The sequence below is a fragment of the Triticum dicoccoides genome, chromosome 4B (assembly GCF_002162155.2).
Source record: "Triticum dicoccoides isolate Atlit2015 ecotype Zavitan chromosome 4B, WEW_v2.0, whole genome shotgun sequence".
Classification (NCBI taxonomy): domain Eukaryota; kingdom Viridiplantae; phylum Streptophyta; class Magnoliopsida; order Poales; family Poaceae; genus Triticum; species Triticum dicoccoides.
In genome coordinates this window covers 641,814,857-641,842,143 of record NC_041387.1, presented here as the reverse complement: position 1 = coordinate 641,842,143, position 27,287 = coordinate 641,814,857, and the positions used below count along the sequence as shown (strand labels likewise).

The 27,287-nt window shown below is 41.2% G+C and overlaps 1 long non-coding RNA gene across 1 annotated transcript; it reads left to right on the top strand.

The window, feature by feature from the left end:
• The first annotated feature begins 22,525 nt into the window (after positions 1-22,525).
• LOC119291970 lies at positions 22,526-24,862 on the top strand. The gene is made up of 4 exons (XR_005142791.1): positions 22,526-22,657; positions 23,055-23,128; positions 23,213-23,396; positions 24,534-24,862. It is a non-coding gene; the product is annotated as an uncharacterized LOC119291970 (long non-coding RNA).
• Positions 24,863-27,287: the final 2,425 nt, after the last annotated feature.

The window sequence follows — 27,287 nt, the reverse complement described above, 5'->3', positions numbered from 1 at the left end:
CTCATCAACAGTATGATCAAGTCCCAAGGCTCAATACAAGTATTAATTTTGGCACTTGGCGGCTAATGCGGATTGCTTTTTAAAGAAACTGATATTTTGGAAGTCCCAAGTACATAACAAGTTATGTACTTGGCAATTGGGGGCTAATGCATACCGGATCAATTTCAGGTTATCAAGTTTTATTGAACCGGTTTCTACTGATGGTTATCAGGAATTTTGGGGAACTGCATGACAAGATGTACCAGTTCATCCTAAAGGTATAAACTGATCCATAGGGGCTACAGATGCAGAAGTTCAATATTATTCTACTACAAGTCCCGGTTCACAAAAAGTGTTATGAACCGGCCCTTGGGGGCTACCGGAGTTGGTACTCTAAGACAGCCTAAAGGAAAGAAAATTTATGCAAAGGGATGGGTATTACCTCATATCGCTCTTTCATCAGATTTTCTAAACCGACTTCATAATCTCGGCTTGTATACAGACGGTTTAAGTATCTAGAGTGGAGGTCCTGAGCATTGAGGAGAGCATAGCTGGATAAATCTGTTTTACACTTGCCCTTTTCCACAACAGAAAATTCTTCCTTGGCATTGTGCTTTGATAAAGCGACAGGATTGCCAGGAGCAGTGTGACCAAAACCGGTAATCACAACATCATCTGTGGTGCCATCAATAGTCTTTGATGGGCTCGACGGTTTATCAGATGTTCTTGCCGGGCTTGGCGGATCGACAGATGGGCTTGGTGGATTAGCAGCATGGCCGGTTGGGTTTATTTCTCCCGGTTCAGCAAAAGGGTCTTGAGCTTGAGGCACTGGATCATCCAGAGTATTTTCAACATTTTGATCACAGCTTCTGAAGTCTTCTCCGGTTCAGGGGCCGGATTGTCGTCAGTTGGTGTAGTCAGCTTGGCTTTCTTGCTAAGTCTCGCTTTGGCACTAAAGAAAACAGACGAAGAGGTTAGTACAATAAAGCAGTACAAGGCATAAAAATTTAAAAATCATATGCTTACCCTGGAACAGTCTTGAGGAAGGGCATTTGTGTGCCTGATGACTCGCCAGAGGATGAATGCAAGGTTCCCTGATAATTTGAATCAGACGGATTAAGAGGATTTCGGAAGTAACCCGCCTTGGGATAAACTGTATTAGAAGTATAAGAGACCTTTTGACGATGCTTGTGAACCGGAGAGTTCGGTAAACCGGAAGAGGTAACTTGTTGGCCACTATGTCGAGTGGTGCGACGAGCTTCAGGCTGCTGTGTCTTCAAAGAAAAGTGTGGATCCAAATAAGCAAGAGGGTGTGAACGTTTTACTTTCTAGACTGCGCGATGGAGTTTTTGTACCGGCACATGATTTGAGTCAGAAGATAGAACAATTACCTCTGCTTCACCAGCGCGACTAGCTTCCCCTTCATCCTGATAATAATCATTTTCAATGAGATGTACAAAAAGAACCAAGAGAGTCAAGTTATACCTCTGACTGCGGGTCATCCATCTCTTCATCATTGGGAGTATCGGAAGCATCGGTGGTTTTCTTCTTCGCTGACTTCTTTGTGACCTTGGTCTTAACACGAGGCGCTCTCACTGGTTTATCTTGTGATTTCCTCTTCCAAAACGGATCATCACCCTGTATAGGTGGACAGAAAATTGTAAAGTAGGTTTTAAAGAAGGGACAGATTAAAGCAAGAAAGATGCAATTCTTACAGCTGGCGGTTTGTTGGAGACATAAAAGGGACTAAGCCCTGTCTTGCTGCATTCAGATATCAGTTCATCCAACATCCTTTTGACAACTTCAGTAACTTCATCTTCAGATAGCTGAATGACATCCCCAGTATACTCGCACATTAAACCGGTGTGACGGCTTAAGGGTAAGATGCTACAAGAAACCCAACAGCGAACAAAGTCAATACCGGTTAACCCGTTCGCCATAAAAGCTCGGAGCTTGGGAAGCTGTGGTGCATATTTGGATCATTCCCTGGCCGTAAGCCGTTGGGGGAATGGATGTTCATTGGTGAGTCGGTGAGCACGATAACCCGATAGAGGATTTTCATCTTCAGGGGCAGTATTTCGGCAGTAAAACCAAGTCTGATTCCAGACCATGGGGTGGTTGTGATGTTTGGCGTGAGGAAAATTGACATCTCTCCTTTTCTGAATCGACACCCCGCCAAGTTCAGTATTGGGTCCGTCTGTAAATTCAGTACGCCAGTTCAAGTAAAAGAAGTCTCTGAACAACTCGACGGTCGGTTCTTCTCGCAGAAAAACCTCACAAACCATTTGGAAATGGCAAATATTAGACACAGAGTTCGGTCCAATGTCTTGAGGGCGGATTTGGAAGCTGGCAAGTACATCACGGAATTTTTTTATCCGGGAGGGCTAAACCCTCGATCCAGATGATGAACAAACACAACTACTTCTCCATATTGGGGTTCAGGAGGATTTTCAGTACCAGGGACCCTCCAGTGGATGGTTTCCTGGCTCGCTAAAGCGTCGGTCAAAATGTACCCAGTCAGTTGTTCTTCAGTAACCCGGGAAGTGACCCAGTTGGAAGCATAAAACTGTTTGGCCATTTCAATGACAAGCTGGAAAATAGGATTCAAACCGGTTTACAAATTATGATTGATACATATAAACCGGCATCAGGCCGGAGGAAGGAGATAGCAAGACATATGTACATTGATAAACCGGATCTGACATTAAAGGTTGAGTTGGCGGTTTAAGAGAGGGCTAATGGTACCTGGCGGGTTATCATTTTTTAAAGGTTAAACGGCCTACAGTGGTACGGAAGGAACATATCTGACAAAATTCATAAATACTGCATAAACAGGTTTCACAAGTTGTAATTATAATTTCGGATCTACTGCAGCACTAAAAGGGAAAAAAATTGAAGCCCTAAGCAGTGCAGCGGAACAGCAAAGGTCCAGATGGGATCTGTTTACTGAAGAAGAGAAGATATGATGAGGAAAAATGGATTTTAGCTACGGCTGTACAGGGAAAGTATCAAGTTTATCAAGATATGATGTGGCAGTAAGGGACAACAATGAACATCAACGAACACTGATGAACACCGACGGATACATAAAACCCTAATGATAGATCTAGGGTTGAAGGAAAGAAGACTTACCGGCTTCATGGGAGCAGTGGAGTGGTATCACGATTCTCTGGTGCACTCAAGTCGATGCAGCGGCCAAGGAGGTGTAGCGGTTGAAGGTCGAGGGCGGCGGCGGAGCTTCAGAGCTCGGGTGTTGCGAGGTTGAAGAAGAGATGAAGAGGCATAGAGGGAAAAAAAGGAGAAAGGAACCCCCCGGCCCTATTTATAAGACAAATGGATAAGAGACAAGCGCGAGAATCAAGGAGCCCAAAATGAATATGGGACATAATTGTTGCCTTGATTTTTGGAATTTCATTAATAAAGGGGAGGTATGTATAGTTTTTCAATAAGCAGGTGACGTCATGGCGGTTTACGGTGATTTCAGAAGATGACATCATGGCGGTTTACAAGGATAACACGAAGATGTTCAAGACGGACTTTCTCTAAGTTGAAGATTGACATGAACAAGTTCAAACCAATCTGGGGCCTAATGTTGGGGATATGGCTACTAAGTATAAACCGCCCAGGAGGGGCCGGATTATACTCACAAGGAAGCCCATGAAGACAAGGAGTATGGCGCTTTACTACAAGGACTAGAAGGCCTAGAGCCCAAGGGCAGATTAGGGCCCATAGACATAAACTGCCATGCGATTTGTAACTTGTGTTGTAAGATAGGGAAAGGAAGAAACCGAGCCGGACACATGTATGAGCCGGCCTCGGGATTCTGTAGACCGCCGGGCGTCAACCTGTGTATATAAAGGGACGACCGGGCGGCGGTTCAGGGACAAGAAACAATAACTCGAGAACTAGGCAAAGCGGATTTGCTCCCTGGTTATCGAGACCCCATCAATTCCACCACAACTGGATTGTAGGATTTTACCCTCACCGCAAGGGGCCGAACCAGTATAGACTCCTCATGTCCTTTGTCCGGTTTAATCCCTTTAAGCTAAACTAATCGCGATGGCTTCACGACTAAGTCCTCACACTAGGACATCTGACGTGATAATTCCACGACAACTCCCGTGCCTACCTCGGCAGGACTTGGGACGAGTTTTTTGGTCCGGAGCGGTACTACCGCTGTAGGAGCCGTGGTAGTACCACTCTGGAGCGGTAGTAAAAAATTACCCACTCCAATTCGCAGTAGTACCGTTGTAGCCTTTTCAGAAGACCAAAACTGCCACAAGTTTTGCAAACGGACTCCAAATTCGATGAAACCAAGTTTGTTTGAAAGCTAGCGACAAGGGCTAACACAATCATGAAAGAAATATAAATAAGAAGAAAAATATAAAATGCCCATAAGAAAATGGAGAGAACCCTTCCTCGGATGAGACCGGTAAAACTTCCGACACTGAAAACATCATAGAAGACGCATGCGAACTCCGTTTTCGATGAACTCAAGCTTGTCATCAAGATGACCATAAGATCTAAGACTCACAAAAAGAACCAAACAAGAACCAAGAAACACGATGCAAGTATGCAATGGCTTGAGCTCTCTACTAACGATACGATCAAGCTACCAACTTGAGAGCCCCCCTTGATAGTACGGCAAATGATCCTATAACCGGGTCTCCCAACTACCACCACGAGACCGGTAAAATAGAAAACCTATCAAGGGCAAACTCTTCGGCACATCTTATCAAGTCCATTGACACCATAATGTATGGCAAGATTCAAACACTTGATCTCTTCGTGATGCTCCAGTTGAACTTGCACACGACAATCTTGATGACGATCACCACTTGATGTCATCCTTTCCATGGGTTGTATGATATCTTCCTCTTGACACAAGCCCATGGACACGTACCTAACCCCACACAGAACTCTCACATAGACCATGGGTTAGTACACAAAGTGCAATGGACAATGTTTACCATACCATGGGATCACTTGATCCCTCTCGGTACATCTTTTACGCTTTGTGAGTTGATCAACTTGATTCACTCTTGACTTAGTATTGATCAACCTTGAATCTTTCCAACTCTCTTCATTTTGATGATGTCTTGAAGGTAAACATGAATGATCACACAATATTCTTCTTCAAGACATGCTTGCAATAAGCTCAACATTCACATGACCAATCTTTGGATAATTCCTTAATAGCACCTTGGTCAACTCATAAACTCCTTGAAACCAACACATGGACTTCAAGAAAATCCTATGGACAAATCCTTCAAATATAACTCAAGACAACCATTAGTCTATAGAGATTGTCATCAATTACCAAAACCAAACATGGGGGCACCGCATGTTCTTTCAATCTCCCCCATTTTGGTAATTGATGACAATCACTTTCAAGAGAGTTTATATAAGGAATTATTCATCACCATGTAATGCAACAACCAATAGTGCATGCGAATGAGATGCAAATGCTAAGGAACAAAACCAAAGTAAGAGGATCACCATGCAATGCAACAACCAATAATGCATGCGAATGAGATGCAAATGATAAGGAACAAAACCAAAGCAAGAGGAGATAACTCTCTAAACTTCTCCACAAAATCTCTGAAACTTCTCCCCCATTGGCATCGATTGCCAAAATGGGCGAAAATCTAAGAAGGCCAATATAAATTGTGGTCCTCCATAAAATGTGTATTTCTCAACAAGAGAGTGGAATGCAATACACATACCCAAAGGTAAATACTTGGAGGAACACAAACTATATTGAGGCACAAAGATTGCTATATAATGATATGCCACAAAGACATAACAAAGAGTGACACAAGCAATGAAGCAGTCAAAATATACCAATTGAAGCAAGCAATGAAAGGATACCAATCGAACCAACTAGACCAAGGATCCTATGAGCCACAAGAATAAATGATGTCATGATATGAGCAAAGGAGTGTTCTAAAGAAACTAGAGAAGCTCCCCATGATTTGTGCACAAATAAGAATATTTGTATTGGATACAAAGTGCACAAAATAGGATCATAGCTCCCCCAAAATCAATAGAAACTCACAACCAGTGCAAGTGAGCATATAGGAAACAAAGCCTAGCACTTGCAACAAGCACATGGTTGAGCAACATGTAAAAGAGGCAACTTAAGAATAGGGTCAACCAAAATGATGTGTGTGAGTCATGACAAAGCACTTGAGAAGACTAATATAAGGATGAGCATAAAGCATCAACATAGTCTTGGGTAAATGAGATACACGGTGCATGACATGTCCTCCCCACACACACCAAGCAAAAGGGTTCACAAGAACACTAAAAATGTAAAAAGAATAACCAACACTTGTGACAACCCATGGTGAAGATAAAAGATGAAAGCCTCATCAAGACGAGGGATACCAAGATGGCAAAAGCCTCATAGAGATAAGCATGAGGAAAATAATCTTCACCACACAAGAGTGCATCAAGATGCAACAAGATAAGACACACACTCAAGACAAAAGCTTTCATGGAGCCACCAAAGAAAAAAAACAAAAGAAATACAAGGTGGACGTGAAAGAAATGATATCATCTAGATATGCAACTTCTCTCAAGTGCATAAGATTCTAGGTAGTCGAAATCATGATGATATATATATCTACAAAGAAGGATGTACACCCGGAATAGTTACAACACGAAGGAACAAGATATCCAAAAGGAAGTCATAGATATACCAATAAAATATTTGCTTGGAAGCATAGCACATGGCTAGATATAGTCTTATTGTATATAAATGAATTCCTACCACACAACCATCAAAGACATCACAACTAGCAACAAGAGATTATTGTTGGGATGCTTTGAGAAAGGAAACAAATATCACAAGAAAGAATGAATAACATGCCATGATACAACCTACACACGGCTGATGCAATAAATGTGTGCATGTAGTAGATGATGATACTTGTTACCGAGATAGCATTGGAAGGATGTAGTAGAAACCAATTGAAGGTAGAAAGTAGTTCATTGATCATCCTAGCTTGAACCCAATAAGCACATAGTGACAACACCTTCCTTTTGAATGAGTCGAGTATCCAATGCATCTCCAATGTTCCTAGAACAACAACACAAACAAAATGGTACCCAAACTCATTGGGACCAAAGGGTTAGAAACATCAATACATAGGACAATCTCCGCATAAATATGTGCAAATAGATATGAAAATGAATTTCATACACATCTCATCCGATTTGATACTTGGTGGAGATTCCCCTGTATATTGAGTCAAAGAAAGAAAGCATGCCAAATAAAATACATGAAGTAAACATCCATCCTCAAGACTTTCAAAACCCGAAACCAAAATACAAAGAAATGCCAAGTGAAAAGGATACCAAATGGAGAAATCATCACTTGGAAGATATCATTAAAGATACATCAAGGAATGAGATATCCATTGATACACACTAAACTAAGGATGCCAAACTCCCAAAGAGAGGATGGTTCCAAACCAACCAAGCTCTCAACAAAGTTTCATGATGGCACAAAGTACCAAAAAGAAATGGCTTGCCTTCCACCAAAACACACTTGATAAGGATCACAAGAAGAGTGTTCTAAAGAAAATAGGATAGCTCCCCCACGAGTTGTGCATTATATAGGATTTGCATTTGAATACAAAATGCACAAGGTGGGATCACCACTTTCACTATATCAAGAAAACACTATACAAGAACAAGAAATAAACAAGATCCACAAGTGGTAGGGAAGACAACGGGAGTTGACACAAACCTTGGCAAGAGAAAAGGCAAATAAAAATAAAAGCCAAAGTAAAGATGATCAACAAATTCTACCACACATAAGTGACTACCAATTGTCAAAGACACGAAGTATTTGAAAATAAATCCCGGTGGTGGATAACAAGGACATCCAACATCATCTTCACAACAAACACAAGCAAATTGCAACTTGTAGAGCTAACATGTCACTTAGGAACAAGATAATTAATCATATCAACTCTAAGTGACAATATCTCAAATGTACACATTTTCTAGGCTTGTTATATGCACATAGCATATTACTCCCCCATAATGTGATACCAAAGAAAACTTAACAAGAGGTAATAAGAGGATCCAACGAGAGATAATTAATGGACTATTTAGAATTTGAATTTCTCATGATAAGACATACCACATAGCGACTAGATAATCTTGAAATATCAACACTAGATGGTATTACTCATGTACACGCAATTATAGGATTGTGAGGTGTACAGCCCACATCACTCCCCCATAATGGGATATTCCATTAATCTCTCACAAGATCCAACTAGGGTACAAACAAGATGCATAAAGGCTCAACACACGACACATATGTACATGATGTGCAAACCAACACACACATACTTGATTGCTCAAGATAAGCAAGTTGGAATCACAACATACACAAACACATGCAAAGAACAAAACCAAAACATGCAAGGGGGCAAGTAACTTTCAATGTAAACAATTTAAGTACAAGTTACCGCAAGGAGGCACATTGGATATAAGATAGAAACTTGATAATCCAATTGACTTGGCTTGAGACAATAAGAATGATGAAGTCCCCTTAATTCTTCATAATGTAGCCAAGTCTCCAATGCCCTCCAACAACACCTATTGATCAAGTTTGAGCTTGTTGGTCCCCAACCAAGTTGGGTCCTAAGAGGTTAGTCACAATAGGCTTGGCTACACAAATGGTTCTTTTCTTGACGCCACTTTGAGTACCAACAACTTTGGCAAACACATTGCCAACCTTATCCTTCCCAAGAGAATAAATATCATCAATAATAATTGGGTTGGATAAGTTACCACTAGTGCATGAAGAAGCGACGTGACCTTTCTCACGACATAAGTAGCAACATCTACTCTTCACTTTCTTCTCACTTGATTTTTCCACAAGAGAAGCATTAACTTGAGTATTCTTGGGAAGGGGCCTTTCTTCAACTTGAGGTTGAGAATGAGATTGAACTTGTGGCCTCTTCCATTGTTGCTTGTCACTAATGTCCTTCTTCTTCAATGGGCAAGATCTAACATGATGCCCTTCAATTTTGCACTTGAATCAAATAATCTTGGCCGAATTGTTGACTTGTTCTTGGCCCTTCTTCTTGTTCAACTTGGACTTATTCTTCTTTTTGGAGTTGAATCCAAGTCCACCTTTGTCAGTGTGCCCTTCCCTTCATGACACTTTTACAAGTCTTTCTTCAAAGAAGTGACTTGTGCCTTGAGCTCTTTGATTTCCTCTACATGGTTAGTCTCAATACAAGCACTAGAGGAAGTATAAACTTCATCGTGAGAGCAACAAGGCAAGGAAATCAATTCATCACAAGATGTACCAATGTTATGCATGGATGAATCATGAGGACTAGCACGAGGCAATATAGCATTTTGACTAAAAGTAGTGCTAGCATCCACATGAGGCTCACTTGATGTTACCTTAGCAATCATGGCCTCATGAGCTATCTTTAGCACATTATGGGATACTAGAATATCATCATGAGAGCTTGAGAGCTTTTCATGGATTTCTTCCAATTTCCCATAATTGATAGATAGCAACTCAAGTTGAGCCCTTAGCTCAACATTCTCCTTCAAAATGGATGCTTGACAAGAAATAGAGTTAGTAGCACAAGCATCATCATTGACAACAAGAGGAGAAGGCAACTTGGCAAGCTCTTTCAAATAGGAAGCTTTAAGTTGAGCACGAGACTCGGTGAGTTTGATGAGCTCACTCTTAATGACCCTAGAGCCATTTTTGAGTTGCTCAAAGTCCTCAAGGAGTCTAGCATGAGCAACCTCAAGCTTATCATTTTTAGTTTTGAAATCATTGGCCACCTCAAGAGCTCTATCATGATATTCCCTCACTCTAGATAATTCTAGAGCAAAAGTCTCCTCAAGAGATTCGGAGGTGGTTTTTTCATGTTCAAGAGCTTGAGATAGCTCCGCGATCTCATTTGCGTAATCACGCTCATGAGCTTCCATTTTCTCAATGGTGACCTCATGCTCCTCTAGATGAGATTCCAACTCCTCAATGTATTTCTTGCCATCAATGGCAATGGAAATTATTTCCATGAAGTTGGAACGAGCAATTTTATTTTTATGAAGATCTTTAAAAAATCATTTCCCCCTTAGTTTTTAAGGAGGCAACATTATCAATCTCTTCATCATTATCCTCATCACCATTAGCATCAACATCATCATCAAGAGACATATTGGGGTACAAAGAAGGAGGTACCTTTGACGCCTTAGCCATAAGGCAAAAAGCAATAGATGATGATGTAGGATCCCTTGAGGCACCATTAAACACCACATCTTGTTCCATGGAGTGTTCGATTGCCTCTACATTGTTAGCACAACAATTCAAGGAAATAGATGCATTTTTATCTTGGCAACAAGACATAGCAAGCATATCATCATGAGATTTAGTCAAGAAATTTCTACATGATATGCTAGGACTATCAACACAAGCATGTGAAACATTTGGAGTGCTCGAAGTGTTAAAGTCCAAAGAATGAGCATTGCAATAAGATAGCGATGAAGAGTCACCAACGATTAGCACACTATCCTCATTGCAATGACCACCACTACTCACCATATCATTACCTTTTGGTAATCCACATGTAGGTGAAGTAGAAGAAGTTGAGAAGGCAACACGGCCGGAGGTGGAGGGAGAACAATCATCGCCACAAAACTTGGACACACCATATTTATCTTGAAGCTTCGTCCACAACTCATGAGCATCCTAAAACGGCATGAGTTGAAATATAACTATATTGCTCAAAGCATCGAAAAGCACATTAGAAGCTTGAGCACCGAGATAAGAGTTTTTCTCATCCTCTAAAGATAATCTTTGGGGATCCTTTGGAGGAGAAAACCCCATATCTACAATTCGCTTCAAATTTGGCTCCATGACCCTAAAGAGATTAAGCATGCGAATTACCCAAACATCAAAAGTTCTGTCATCGAAACTAAGAGTGTCAGAGAATCCTAATCCCCTAGTCGACATCTTTACTCTCTAGGCGATTAAGCCTAACAAGGAGAGATGAGGCTTTGGTACCAATTGAAAGATCGTGTATGTCGCCTAGAGGGGGGGTGAATAGGCGTTTTAAAATAATTACGGTAGAGGCTTGAACAAATGCGGAATAAACCTAACGGTTAATTTGTCAAGCACAAAATCTACAACAACTAGGCTCACCTATGCGCACCAACAACTTATGCTAAGCAAGATAAGTAACTATGTGATAGCAAGATATATGACAAAGAACAATATGGCTATCACAAGGCGAAGTGCATAAGTAAAGGGCTCAGGTAAGAGATAACCGAGGCACTCGGAGACGATGATGTATCCCGAAGTTCACACCCTTGCGGATGCTAATCTCCGTTTGGAGCGGTGTGGAGGCACAATGCTCCCCAAGAAGCCACTAGGGCCACCATAATCTCCTCACGCCCTCGCACAATGCAAGATGTCGTGATTCCACTAAGGGACCCTTGAGGGCGGTCACCAAACCCGAACAAATGGCAACCCTTGGGGGAGGTCACCTAACCCGTACACTTTGGCAACCCTTGGGGGTGGTCACCGGTACCCGTCAAATTGCTCGGGGCGATCTCCACAACCTAATTGGAGACCCTGACACTTGCCCGGAGCTTTACACCACAATGATTGAGCTCCGAACAACACCAACTGTCTAGGGCACCAAGGAACCCAAGAGGAACAAGCTCTAGGGTGTCCAAACACCCAAGAGTAACAAGCTCAAGGGTACCAAGCACCCAAGAGTCATAAGCTTCTCAACTTCTAACTTCCACGTATCACGTGGAGAACTCAAACCGATGCACCAAATGCAATGGCAAGGGCACACGGAGTGCCCATGTCCTTCTCTCCCAAATCCCACCAAAGCAACTAATGCTAGGGAGGGAAATGAGAGGAAGAACGAAATAAGAAACACGAAGAACTCCAAGATCTAGATCCAAGGGGTTCCCCTCACTTAGAGGAGAAAGTGATTGGTGGAAACGTGGATCTAGATCTCCTCTCTCTTTTCCCTCAAGAACTAGCAAGAATCATTAGAGGGATTGAGAGTTAGCAAGCTCGAAGAAGGTCAACAATGGGGGAAGAACACGAGCTTAAGAGATAAGGTTCAAAGGGGAAGAAGACCCCCTTTTATAGGAGGGGGAAAATCCAACCATTATGCTCACAGCACGCACAGAGCGGTACTACCGCTCCAAGGAGTAGTACTACCGCTAGGGCGGTAGTACCCCTTTGAAAAACAACAGCGAGGAGGTAAAAGGCCAGTAGAACCGCCGGAGCGGTACTACCGTTCGTCCTCACGGTACTACCACTCGACCTCACGGTACTACCGCAAATGGTAGCGGTAGTACTGCTTGCGAGCGGTACAAAAAAATACTTCCGTGCCTACCTCCGCAGGGCTTGGGACGAGTTTTTTGGTCCGGAGCGGTACTACCGTTGTAGGAGCTGCGGTAGTACCGCTCTGGAGCGGTAGTAAAAAATTACATCCGCTCCAATTCGCGGTAGTACTGCTGCAGCCTTTTCAGAACAACAAAACTGCCACAACTTTTGCAAATGGACTCCGAATTTGATGAAACCAAGTTTGTTGGAAAGCTAGCTACAAGGTCTAACACAATCTTGAAATAAATATAAATAAGAAGCAAAATAGAAAAGGCCCATAAGAAAATGGAAAGAACCCTTCCTCGGATAAGACCGGTAAAACCTCCGACACCAAAAACATCATAGAATACGCATGCGAACTCCTTTTTCGATGAACTCAAGCTTGTCATCAAGACGACCATAAGCTCTAAGACTCACAAAGAGAACCAAACAAGAACCAAGAAACATGATGCAAGGATGCAATAAGTTTGAGATCTCTACTAACGATACGATCAAACTACCAACTTGAGAGCCCCCCTTGATAGTACGGCAAACGATCCTATAACCCAGTCTCCCAACTACCACCATGCTACGTCTTGAGCTTGTGTTGGTTTTCCTCGAAGAGGAGAGGGTGATGCAGCAATAGTAGCGTAAGTATTTCCCTCAGTTTTTGAGAACCAAGGTACTAATCCAGTAGGAGGCTCCTCAACAAGTCCCATGAACCTACACAAACAAACAAAGAACTCGCAACCAACGCAACAAAGGGGTTGTCAATCCCTTCACGACCACTTGCGAAAGTGAGATCTGGTAGAGATAGTATGATAAGATAAATATATTTTTGGTATTTTATAATATAGATGCAGAAAATAAAGATGCAAATAAAAGTAGATTGAAAGCAAATATGATAAGAGATAGACCCGGGGGCCATAGGTTTCACTAGAGGCTTCTCTCGAGAGCATAAGTATTACGGTGGGTGAACAAATTACTATCAAGCAATTGATAGAAAAGCGAATAATTATGACCTTATCTAGGCATGATCATGTATATAGGCATCACATCCATAACAAGTAGACCGACTCCTGCCTGCATCTACTACTATTACTCCACACATCGACCACTATCAAGCATACATCTAATGTATTAAGTTCATAAGAACAGAGTAACGCATTAAGCAAGATGACATGATGTAGAGGGATAAACTCAAGCAATATGATATAAACCCCATCTTGTTATCCTCGATGGAAACAATACAATACGTGTCTTGCAACCCTTTCTGTCCCTTGGTAAGAACACCGCAAGATTGAACCCAAAGCTAAGCAGTTCTCCCATGGAAAGAAAGATCAATCTAGTAGGCCAAACCAAACCGATAATTCGAAGAGACTTGCAAAGATAACTCAATTATATAAAAGAATTCAGAGAAGATTCAATTATTAACCATAGATAAATCTGATCATAAACCCACAGTTCATCGGATCTCGACAAACACACCGCAAAAAGAGATTACATCGAATAGTTCTCCACAAGAGAGGGGGAGAACATTGTATTGAGATCCAAAAAGAGAGAAGAAGCCATCTAGCTAATAACTATGGACTCGTAGGTCTGTGGTAAACTACTCACAACTCATCGGAGAGGCAAGGGTGTTGATGTAGAAGCCCTCCATGGTCGATTCCCCCTCCGGCAGAGTGTCGGCAAAGGCTCCAAGATGGGATCTCGCGGATACAGAAGGTTACGGTGGTGGAAATTGTGTTTCGTCCTGCCCCTGGATGTTTTCGGGGTACGTAGGCTTATTTAGGAGGAAGAAGTACGTCGATGGCCGCCCGAGGGGCCCACGAGACATGGGGGCGCGCCCTCCTATCTCGTGGGAGCCTCGGCTGCTTCTTGACTTGCACTCCAAGTCCTCTGGATCACATTCGTTCCAGCTCCTGAAGGTTTCATTCCGTTTGGACTCCGTTTGATATTCATTTTCTTCGAAATACTGAAATAGGCAAAAAAACAGCAATACGGGTTGGGCCTCCGGTTAGTAGGTTAGTTCCAGAAATGATATAAATGTGTAAAATAAAGCCCATAAACATCCAAAAAGGGTAATATAATAGCATGGAGCAATCAAAAATTATAGATACGTTGGAGACGTATCAAGCATCCCCAAGCTTAATTCCTACTTGTCCTCGAGTAGGTAAATGATAAAAAAGAAATTTTTGATGTGGAATGCTACCTAGCATAATTCTCAATGTAATTTTCTTTAATGTGGCATGAATGTTCAGATCCAAATGATTCAAGATAAAAGCTTATAAAACATAAAAATAATAATGCTTCAAAGCATACTAACAAATAATCATGCCCTATCAAAATAGCATAGCCAATGAAAGCTTATCCCTACAAAATCATATAGTTAGGCCATGCTTCATTTTCATTACACAAAATACTCCCATCATGTACAACCCCGATGACGAGCCGAGCAATTGGTTCATACTTTTTAACGCGCTTCAGCTTTTTTCAACTCTTATGCAATACATGAGGGCAAGCCATGGACATAACACTATGGTGGTAAATGGTGGTGGTTGTAAGGACAAAAAGTGGGAGAAGATAGTCTCACATCAACTAGGCGTATCAACGGGCTATGGAGATGCCCATCAATAGATATCAATGTGAGTGAGTAGGGATTGCCATGCAATGGATGCACTAGAGCTATAAATATATGAGAGCTCAACAAAAGAAAATAAGTGGGTGTGCATCCAACTTGCTTGCTCATGAAGACCTAGGGCACTTTGAGGAGGCCCATCATTTGAATATACAAGCCAAGTTCTATAATGAAAAATTCCCACTAGTATATGAAAGTGACAACATATGAGACTCTCTATCATGAAGATCATGGTGCTATTTTTGAAGCACAAGTGTGGAAAAAGAGATAGTAGCAATTGTCCCTTCTCTCTTTTTCTCTCTTTTTATTTCTCTTTTTTTTATTTATTTTTCTTCTTCTTTTTTTTTCTCTTTTATTCTTTTTCTTTTTTTTCTTTTTCTTTTTGGTGGGCTTCTTTGGCCTCTTTTATTTTTATAAAGTCTGAAGTCTCATCCCAACTTGTGGGGGAATCATAGTCTTCATCATCCTTTCCTCACTAGGACAATGCTCTAATAATGAAGATCATCACACTTTTATGGATTTACAACTCAAGAATTACAACTCAAAGCTAGAACAAGATATGACTCTATGTGAATGCCTCCGGCGGTGTACCGGGATATGCAATGAATCAAGAGCGACATGTATGCAAATTATGAAGGTGGATTTTCCACAAATATGATGTCAACGACATGATCATGCAAAGAGCAATATGACAATGATGAAACGTGCCATAGTAAACTAAACGGTGGAAAGTTGCATGGCAATATATCTCGGAATGGCTATGGAAATGCCATAATAGGTAGGTATGGTGGCTGTTTTGAGGAAGGTAAATAATGGGTTCACTACCGGCGAGAGTTGCGCGGTAATAAGAAAAGCTAGCAAAGTGGAAGGATGAGTGTGCTGTATATCCATGGACTCACGTTAGTCATAAAGAACTCATATACTTATTGCAAAAATCTACTTCGCCCTCGAAGCAAAGTATTACTACGCATGCCCCAAGAGGGATAGATTGGCAGGAAAAAATTCCATCGCTCGTCCCCGACTACCACTCATAAGGAAGACACTCAAAAGAGCACCTCATGCAACAAATTTGTCACACAAGTTTTACCATACGTGCATGCTACGGGACTTGCCAACTTCAAAAAAAGTATTTCTCAATTTCATAATTATCCACTAGCATGACCCTAACATTACTACCTTTATATCTCAAAACAATTATCAAGCAACAAATTGATCATAGCATCCAATTCAATTTCTATGATAGTTTTTATTATACCCAACTTGGGTGCTCATCATTCTAGGACCAAATTTGTAACCAAAGCAAATACCATGCTGTTCTAAAAGACTATCAAAATAATATAAGTGAAGCATGAGAGACTAGAAATTTCTCCAAAATTAAGACACCACCGTGCTCTAAAAGATATAAGTGAAGTACTAGAGCAAAAACTATCAAGCTCAAAAGATATAAGTGAAGCACATAGAGTATTCTAGCAAGTTCTAATAAAATAGGCTTCTCCAAAAAGGTGTGTACAGTAAGGATGATTGTGGTAAACTAAAAGGCAAAGACTAATATAATACACGACACTCCAAGCAAAACACATATCATGTGGTGAATAAAAATATAGCTCCAAGTAAAGTTACCAATGAACGAAGACGAAAGAGGGGATGCCTTCCCGGGCCATCCCCAAGCTTAGGCTTTTGGATATCCTTGAATATATTGGGGTGCCTTGGGAATCCCCAAGCTTAGGCTCTTGCCACTCCTTATTCCATAGTCCATAAAAGCTTTACCCAAAACTTGACAACTTCACAACACAAAACTCAACAGGAAATCTTATAAGCTCCGTTAGTGAAAGAAAACAAAACCACCACATAAGGTATTGTAATAAACTCATTCTTTATTTATTTTGGTGTTAAACCTACTGTATTCCAACTTCTCTATGGTTTATAAACTATTTTTACTAGCCATAGATGCATCAAAATAAGCAAACAACACACGAAAAACAGAATCTGTCAAAAACAGAATAGTCTGTAGCAATCTGTAACTAACACAAACTTTTGGAACTCTAAAAATCCTACCAAAATAGGACGTACTGGACAATTTATTTATTGATCAGCAGCAAAAAGAATCAATGCCAAAGCTCGTTTCTGTGATTTATTGAATTTTTTTCTCGTGAGCGCAAAGTTTATGTTTTTCAGCAGAATCAAATCAACTATCATCATAGTTTATCCTATAGGTTCTACTTGGCACAAACACTAATTAAAAGCTAAAAACACATCTAAACATAAAGTAGAAACAAAATTTAACACTAAACAGGAACAAAAATAAAGAACAGAAAGAAAATTGGGTTGCCTCCCGACTAGCGCTATCGTTTAACGCCCCTAGCTAGGCATAAAAGCGAAGATAGATCTAACGAGTACCATCTTTCGCACTTGGTTCATATGTAGCCCGCATGATAGATTCATGAGGTAATTTGACTTTCTTTCTTGGAAAGTGCTCCATGCCTTTTTCAATGGAAATTGGAATCTAATATTCCCTTCCTTCATATCAATAATCGCACCAATCGTTCTAAGGAAAGGTCTAACAAGAATAATAGGGCAAGAAAGATTGCAATCTATATCAAGAACGATAAAATCAACGGGCACCAAATTTCTATTTGTAACAATAAGAACATCATTGATCCTTCCCATTGGCTTTTTGAATGGTGGAATCCGCAAGGTGCAAATTTAAAGAGCAATCATCAAGATCATGGAAACCTAGAATATCACATAAAGTTTTCGGAATCGTGGAAACACTAGCACCCGAATCACACAAAGCAAAGCACTCATAATCTTTAATTTTAATCTTTATAGTAGGTTCCCACTCATCATTAAGTTTTCTAGGTATAGAAACTTCCAAATTAAGTTTTTCATCAAAAGATTGCAACAAGGAAGCAACAATATGTTTGGTAAAAGCTTTGTTTTGACTATAAGCATGTGGAGAATTGACAACAGATTGCAACAAGGAAAAACAACCTTCTAAAGAGCAATTATCATAATCAAATTCCTTGAAATCTGAGATAGTGGGTTCAATGCTATTTAAAGTTGTGACTTCTCCAATCTTACTTTTACCAAAATTAGCATCAAGATCTAAAAACTCTGAATTCTTGGGACGCCTTCTAGGCAAAGTTGATTCATCATCAGTCCCATAATCATCAAAATTCATATTGCAAAACATAGATCTAATAGGAGACGCATCAATAACTTTAAGATCTTCATCATTATTTTCTTCTAACTTTTCTGGTTTGACAGCCATCTTATTGACTAAGGTGGCTTGCTTATTAGAAAGTTGGGCTATAGCCTTCTCAAGCTGGATTATTTGAGAGTTCACACCATAAAATTCTTTATTCATATCATCAAACTCCTTATTCATAAGACCCAAAAAATCTCTTTGTTCTTTAAACTGTTTTCTGAAGAAATTATTATGCTCAAATTGCAAATTCATAAAGTTTCTAATATTTGACTCAATCTCTTCGAACCTCCTAAGAAGGAGGTTGGTACTCTTAGGCAAAGCCCTGAGGACAAGAAAGCACACACGCAAACAGAAAAAGGCAAGCGGAAAAGAGAGAAGGAGATTGGGAAAGAGAGGGCAAATAAAGCGGCAAGGGTGAAGTGGGGGAGAGGAAAACGAGAGGCAAATGGCAAATAATGTAAATGCGAGGGAGATGAGTTTGTGATAGGTACTTGGTATGTCTTGACTTGAGCGAAGACCTCCCCGGCAACGGCACCATAAATCCTTCTTGCTACGTCTTGAGCTTGTGTTGGTTTTCCTCGAAGAGGAGAGGGTGATGCAGAAATAGTAGCGTAAGTATTTCCCTCAGTTTTTGAGAACCAAGGTATCAATCCAGTAGGAGGCTCCTCAACAAGTCCCACGAACCTACACAAACAAACAAAGAACTCGCAACCAACGCGACAAAGGGGTTGTCAATCCCTTCACGGCCACTTGTGAAAGTGAGATCTGGTAGAGATAGTATGATAAGATAAATATATTTTTGGTATTTTATAATATAGATGCAGAAAATAAAGATGCAAATAAAAGTAGATTGAAAGCAAATATGATAAGAGATAGACCCGGGGGCCATAGATTTCACTAGAGGCTTCTCTCGAGAACATAAGTATTACGGTGGGTGAACAAATTACTGTCGAGCAATTGATAGAAAAGCGAATAATTATGACGTTATCTAGGCATGATCATGTATATAGGCATCACATCCATAACAAGTAGACCGACTCCTGCCTGCATCTACTACTATTACTCCACACATCGACCGCTATCCAACATGCATCTAGAGTATTAAGTTCATAAGAACAGAGTAATGCATTAAGCAAGATGACATGATGTAGAGGGATATACTCAAGCAATATGATATAAACCCCATCTTGTTATCCTTGATGGCAACAATACAATACGTGTCTTGCAACCCTTTCTATCACTGGGTAAGAATACCGCAAGATTGAACCCAAAGCTAAGCACTTCTCCCATGGCAAGAAAGATCAATCTAGTAGGCCAAACCAAACCGATAATTCGAAGAGACTTGCAAAGATAACTCAATCATATAAAAGAATTCAGAGAAGATTCAATTATTAACCATAGATAAATCTGATCATAAACCCACAATTCATCGGATCTCGACAAACACACCGCAAAAAGAGATTACATCGAATAGTTCTCCACAAGAGAGGGGGAGAACATTGTATTGAGATCCAAAAAGAGAGAAGAAGCCATCTAGCTAATAACTATGGACCCGTAGGTGTGTGGTAAACTACTCACAACTCATCAGAGAGGCAAGGGTGTTGATGTAGAAGCCCTCCGTGGTCAATTCCCCCTCCGACAGAGTGCCGACGAAGGCTCCAAGATGGGATCTCGCGGATACAAAAGGTTACGGTGGTGGAAATTGTGTTTCGTCCTGCCCCTGGATGTTTTCGGGGTACGTAGGCTTATATAGGAGGAAGAAGTACGTCGGTGGCCGCCCGAGGGGCCCACGAGACATGGGGGGCCTATAGGGGGGGCGCCCTCCTATCTCGTGGGAGCCTCGGCTGCTTCTTGACTTGCACTCCAAGTCCTGTGGATCACGTTCGTTCCAAAAATCACACTCCCGAAGGTTTCATTCCGTTTGGACTCCGTTTGATATTCCTTTTCTTCGAAATACTGAAATAGGCAAAAAAAGAGCAATACGGGCTGGGCCTCCGGTTAGTAGGTTAGTCCCAAAAATGATATAAATGTGTAAAATAAAGCCCATAAACATCCAAAAGGGGTAATATAATAGCATGGAACAATCAAAAATTATAGATACGTTGGAGACGTATCACACCATGAGACCGGTAAAATAGAAAAACTATCAAGGGCAAACCTTTGCCTTGCACATGGTCCACTTGAGCTAGATGATGACGATCTTGACTCCCTGAAGTTGGACCACCTTTCTTGATTGCGTTGGCTCGATGAAGACTAGATGATTGCTCCCCCATAGTCCACTATGGGTGAGCCACTCTTCGGCACATCTTCACAAGTCCATTGACACCATAATGGATGGCAAGATTCAAGCACTTGATCTCTTCGTGATCTCCACTTGAACTTGCACATGGCAATCTTGATGACGATCACCACTTGATGCCATCCTTTCCATGGGTTGTATGATATCTTCCTCTTGACGCAAGCCCATGGACACGTACCTAACCCCACATATAACTCTCATATAGACCATGGGTTAGTACACAAAGTGCAATGGACAATGCTTACCATACCATGGGATCACTTGATCCCTCTCGGTAGATCTTTTACGCTTTGTGAGTTGATCAACTTGATTCACTCTTGACTTAGTCTTGATCAACCTTGAATCTTTCCAACTCTCTTCATTTGGATGATGTCTTGAAGGTAAACATGAATGATCACACAATCTTCTTCTTCAAGACATGCTTGCAATAAGCTCAACACTCACATGACCAATCTTTGGGTAATTCCTTAATAGCACCTTTGTCAACTCATAAACTCCTTGAAACCAACACATGGACTTCAAGAAAATCCTATGGACAAATCCTTCAAATATAACTCAAGACAACCATTAGTCCATAGAGATTGTCATCAATTACCAAAATCAAACATGGGGGCACCGCATGTTCTTTCAACGCCTCCACCTCCTCCTCCTCCGGCTCCGCCTCCTCCTCCTCCATGAGCTTCGCTTCCGGCGGCAGCTACTCTGCCTGCTCCTCCCCTACTTACTCCTCATGTTGTTGCTCCTCCTCCTCTTCCTCATTCTCTGACGGCTTCGACAAATCTGAAGGAAGGGCGACAGCGAAACGAGCACCCTACCTCGCCTAGATCTGCTCCCGCAGGTGCAGCCTCCGCTTCAGAGTGAGCATGACGTAGTTGGTGATCCGGCGCCTCGACATGATAGTGTCGGGCAGATTTGCAATGGCGCCGGTGGAGAGGAGATGAGATGGGGGAAATGAGGCGGATAGGGTTTGGCTGCCGTGGTCCGGCTTAAATAGCCGACCTCCTCCCTCGAGCAGCATGCCGTAGCGGCTTCACACGCGGCGTGTGACGGAGGAGGCGCCCATCAAACTAGCGATCTCTATGTATCCCAGTGTGGGCCCTAGCAGTCAGAGCTTATGTGGCGGGCGTGCCCTGGTGAGTCCGGACGTCCCCATATCCACCCTAGATTTAGGCCAGATATGGGGAGTGCCGGTCAGTCCGAGAGTTTGGGTCGGCTATGAGTATCCCGGTTGGGTGGCAAAATTTTGGCCAGGCAGGACCGGGTAGCCTGCCCGAGAGTTTGGGGCTGGTATGGGGACTCGGGTTGCAGATGCTCCAAGTGGCTAAAGTTCCCCAGGCTTTTATAATTTGAGTAATTGAATTGGTCACATTAAGGGAAGCCAAAGGCTTAGGTGGTGTTTGTTTCTCTAGTCCTAGGACTTTTTCTAGTCCCTGAGACTTTTTGAAAAAGACTCCCAAGGAGGTGCTTCTAAGGACTTTTAGCAAAAAGTCCCAAAAAAGTCCCACCCTGTTTGGTTTGCTAGGGATTTTTTTTAGTCTCTACGCCAAAAAGTCCCTGGAAACAAACACCCCCTTATTGGAGACCATGCATGTCTTATCCAAACCATCACCTAACATTTTTTCTTTGCAGGGAAAACCATCACATAACCTTGAGGATAAGGATTATTGAACTCGCCGGTCATATTTGGCCTATTTTGTTAGTACTTGATATCCATTGTCATTTTAATAAGTAGTACATGCGCATCACTTGAATTTGGAGTCCATTCGACACAGGAGCATCGTACGCCTTTCAATGCACCCTATGCACAGGAGTATCATGCATCGCCTGCGCAGTACGTACTTGCTACCAGTACAGTAGTAAAAGCGGGTTTGGCGTGGCGTGGCGTGCGTCGCTGTCCTTTTTTGATCGACGACCGGTCAGTTAGTCACTCTTGTAGAGTGTCGACTGTAGAGCCTTTTGCACAACGCAAAAAAAAGAAGAAGAAGAAAAAGATAAAATGCAAGAGAGGAGTCATGACATTGGTGTATAAAAGCATGTGGCAAGGGCTTTGTTTCCCCACGGGCAAGCAGTCAAGCACACACCTGAACTGGAGCCCAAGCACGCTCCGAACGAAACCACCTCGAGGAGTCGAGCCGTCGAGGTCGTCGTTGCCTGGTACACACATCACACACTGATACCCGTCATCTCTTCCTCTGTGCATGTCAATGTTAGTTCCGGAGTTGGTATTTTGGTTTTCTTTTCATTTTTTCTGAGAGAGGGGTTGGTGTTTTGGTTGGATCGCGGCTGTGCTTTGTATACACTGGTATATATTGTTAGATGTGCAAGATTATATTAGATGTACAAGTGTGTTTGAACAGTTGAACTTGCTTTTACGTCCTACGTTCTTTATTAGCTGTTCCCATTGGTTCGGAAATTCATATGCCGATCGATATGTATTTCGTTTCCAACAAATCAAATCGTGCTAATCTGGTTTTTTATTTATTTTAAAAAACATGGCTATCCGTTTTTTACTTCTCCTTCCATCGTCAACACTTTTGTGTACCTTCTGCAGGCAGATCGAGTTGGACTATAGATACTCTTGAAGTTGAAGTATGATGTCTGTGGTCAGCTTGGTGTATTCCCGTAGTAATGGCTATCTCACCAAAATTACTACAACGCATATTTTAGTGACTCGAGCTAATCATTTTATGATTTATTGATTTCACGCAGCGGCGAGCCGATAGATGACCGTATTAAATGCGATTACGCAAACGAGGAGGGCACATCAGGAGGTCCTGTTCTTAAGGGGGATAGGGTTATTGGGGTAAACACCAGCTATTGTGGAGCGCGCCGATTCGCCGTCTCTGTCATGGGTGTACGCAACACATTACGGAAGTGGCTTAATAAGGGAGATGTAAGTGTTTAAAAGGAATTTCTTGCATTACCTTGTCGTGCACATTTAGCTTTTAATCTCTACTACGGGTTGTGACAAGTAAATCTCTATTCCTTTTAATAATATTCCTCCCTTCCCAATACCGTTAAGCTACATACTGTTACCAATTTACTCCCTCCGTGTGAAACTACAAGACTTATTTCCTTTTGTTAAAAGGAACTTTTTTTCCTTCTAAAAAAGACGAGCATTTTCTTATGAACGATTATTCTATTAGTACCCCCCGGCAAAAAAAAATTATTCTATTAGTACATAATATTAATACAAAAAATGTACAGTACTTCTAAAAATGTTTACTCATGATTATAATTTTATGACATAAATGAGGTACAAATGGAGTAATTTTTGTTACAGCCTTGTCCTAGGGAAACGAATTACTAAGTCTGTACAAGTGGAGGAAAACGAATTACTAAGTAGTATTCTTCTTAGTACAAGTTTGTAAGCCTCTTATGAAGAAAGAAAGAACAAAGTTTTGTAACTTCCCAAAAATAACATGCTTATTCCAAGAACCTATAAGTTTTTTGTTGTTGTTGCTGTAAATGGAGATGGACACAAACTTGCGGCACTGAGGCCTTTGTTATTCCTCAATATTTTTGCTAGAAGATATCAGTTGAGAATTTATGGCTAGATAGATACTTCCTCCGTTCCTAAATATAAATCTTTTTAGATATTCTAATATGGACTAGGTACGAAGCAAATTGTGTGAATCTACACTCTAAAATACGTCTATATACATCCGTATGTAGTCTTATTGGAATAGAAAGACTTGTATTTAGGTATGAAGGGAGTAGAACCGTTCTCTTTCCCTGGCTATTGCTTCTGATCCTGTCATGAATCTCAATGGTTTTATGCTTTTATTAATGAAATCAGGGAGTGATCCTTTTCATAAAAAACAGATAGATAGATCCAAAGCAAACAAATTGCCAAGAACATGCCAATGGAATGCAAATCATCACCATTAACTTTGTTATGCTAGTTTTTCACAAGATACTTGATGCTTTTTAAGCAACATTTGACAACAACAAAAAAAACCGATGCCTTCCTTATTTTGGCTGTTTTCCTTTAATTAGGAAATCTATTAAGACTTCAATTTGGCTGCAGTTCCAACAGGGCTGGTGAAAACTGCAACGTCGGGAGGCAAAATGAGAAGGCTCCGTGAGCGTGGTAGCTCACTAATAATGCATGACCGAGGGCTTGTACTAGTTCAAGTTTATACTACTAGTAGTATATGTTCAGTTCGATTCCGGGTATTTAGTATTATCATTTTTGTAACCTGTGTGTTTTTATTGGTACATAGTATTATGATGTAATGCAGTAACGCAAGTCTTCATTATCATCACTTTGTAGTTCTACTGCACTGTACTACTAGTATGATCATCTTCTTTCCGCTACATGCATGCATGTTGAGAGAACATTACCTGGAAAAAAAATTGTTCAGGGAACATGATTTCTGGACTCCTTTCTTGATGCTAGATCGCGCCGATACACGAGCACCTTGCGTCCAGCCGTCAGCGGCATGCTTTACATGTGTTTCTGCAAGACCTAAACTTGTGTACAATATTCGGAAGTTAATGTTCAACAGAAAGACCTCATTTAACACTAGCTTTAATTATTTTGCCCTATTTGATATTGGAAAACTTTTTCTTCCTTATCTAACACCAATTCTAAAATTTATTCCCTTTGTGAATTTTGACACTTCCATCAATTTTGCATACTAAAGGTGTTAAGTGACACCTAAAAAGATGATTTTACCCCTGATGTAACATATGACCAAAATTATTCGTATGGCTAAAGAAACAGTAACTTTTTCCTGTTGTTAAATGCAAAATTGGGCAAAACCTCTCTTGTAAACATGAAAAAAAATCTCAAATGTAAATTATTTCAAAATTTAATTCACAAATTAGGCAAAACCTTCCCTGTAATTTGACGTCACACGATTCACATATACATAATTCAACACACAATATCAAATTTGCCAACGGCATCAGGAAGACATAAACATCGAGGTTCACATCCAAGTACATATATATGACTTGCAACATATCCAGGTTCACATATATGAGTCCATGTCCGACCGTACATCATATGAACAACATAAAAAAGTGAATCATCATATCCAGGTTCACATACAAAGTCCAAGTTCCATACATCCATGCCATGAGTAGCATAAAAGTGACTTTAGGTTCACATACAAGAGTGCAGGTCTACATAAAATGAGCAACAATAAGAACATGTGTTGTCCGTATTTCCAATTCATAGTGTAAGAATATTTTGGCGCTTGGGAACTTGGAGCTCTCCAACTGCATAGAACAACAGTCATGACTAAAATTGACATGGCCACATGAGAGATTACAACCAAGTATATGAACTTCAAATAGTAATAAGAATAAAATCATATAAGTAATCAAATTTCAAAAATAATAAGAGACCTGGTGTTAGGAATTAAGAAGCAACTGATGCAACGAACATGGGAACGATTAATAATGGGATCCGTGAAATCATCGTTATGATTTGATTCCGGACAGGACTTGCTGACATAACAAATGCCCCCTCTTGGTCCTTGCGGTTTCTCCAAAGGCTGACAAACTGAATAACACTGTTAGTTAACATAATAGCATGCATTAGTAAGCGCACACACAATGAATCTAGCCATGTATCACAATCAAACCCATGCTATGTTATAACTTAGTACAAATAGGAAGTCGTAAGGATGACAAATGACAAGGACATGCATATTATTTATTAGAACAAGGACATATATCTTCAATGTATTGAATTATTGATACTTTGTTATGTTATACTATGGTACAAGGAGATGAAAAGACGCAAATATTATTGATGGGGTATGCCTCAAAGTAGCAACATTCCATACTAACTAAGAGCAACTCCAACCAAAGCTGCAAATAGGCCGGCATCGCCAATTTTGGAGGAAATGCATCGAAAGCAGACTCCAACATGAGGGTCGGCCCTAGGGTGAACTTAGTGACATAGGCCTCTAGGACTGTGTGTGTGTGTGGGGGGGGGCGCAAATGTGCCTACTCAAAATAAAGTGTATGTGTGTGCACTATATGAACATGCATATGTCTAACTATCGGAACAGACCCCTACCCCGACGGCCTAAATAATGCCGTCGGCCCCCGTCGGCCTACACCGAGGTATGCAGACAGCCTAGGTCAGGCCGTCGACGTATGTAAGCCCCCGGGTTATATCCAAGTATGCCGACGGGGGTCGTCAGCACAGATAAGCTGCCGGCATAGGTCAGTATATGCCTATAGCTGCCGTCGACATACCTGGGCCGTCGGCATAGAGGTGGGCCGGGCGATCCGACGTATGACGGGCGGTTCATGCCGTCAGTTCTATACCGACGGCCGAAACGGTGGCCGTCGGCATAGCATGTGTCCACATCATCGATCCGCCGGACTTGCCATGTCATCGATCCGAGGCGTGAATCTCAGCTATCCTGGGCACAGCTTTGCCGTCGGCGTATATTCTAAATTATTATTTGATTAACTTAAATGTAGCATATCTAAACATAAACATACATAAATTATTTATCGATTTGGTGAAGAATTTTCCATAGATTATGAATATGTAGTTTGTATATTTTTTCAAGTTTTTTAATAATGTGACCTCATGTTCTTTTGAATATAGGTCCTTATACTTTATTGAAATCAAAAACAGTTAATAATTACGTCTATTTAGACAACTTTTATATGTTTTTATAAGAATCTCGAAAGTGCTAGATCCGCCGGTCAACCGTGTCAGGGTTAGACGGGATAGGGTACTTGGGGGGTAGCAATGCCGCCAGGTCTTGTGGTGGGCCCTCTTACGCGTGTGGAAGCGTGGTAGCAGGTG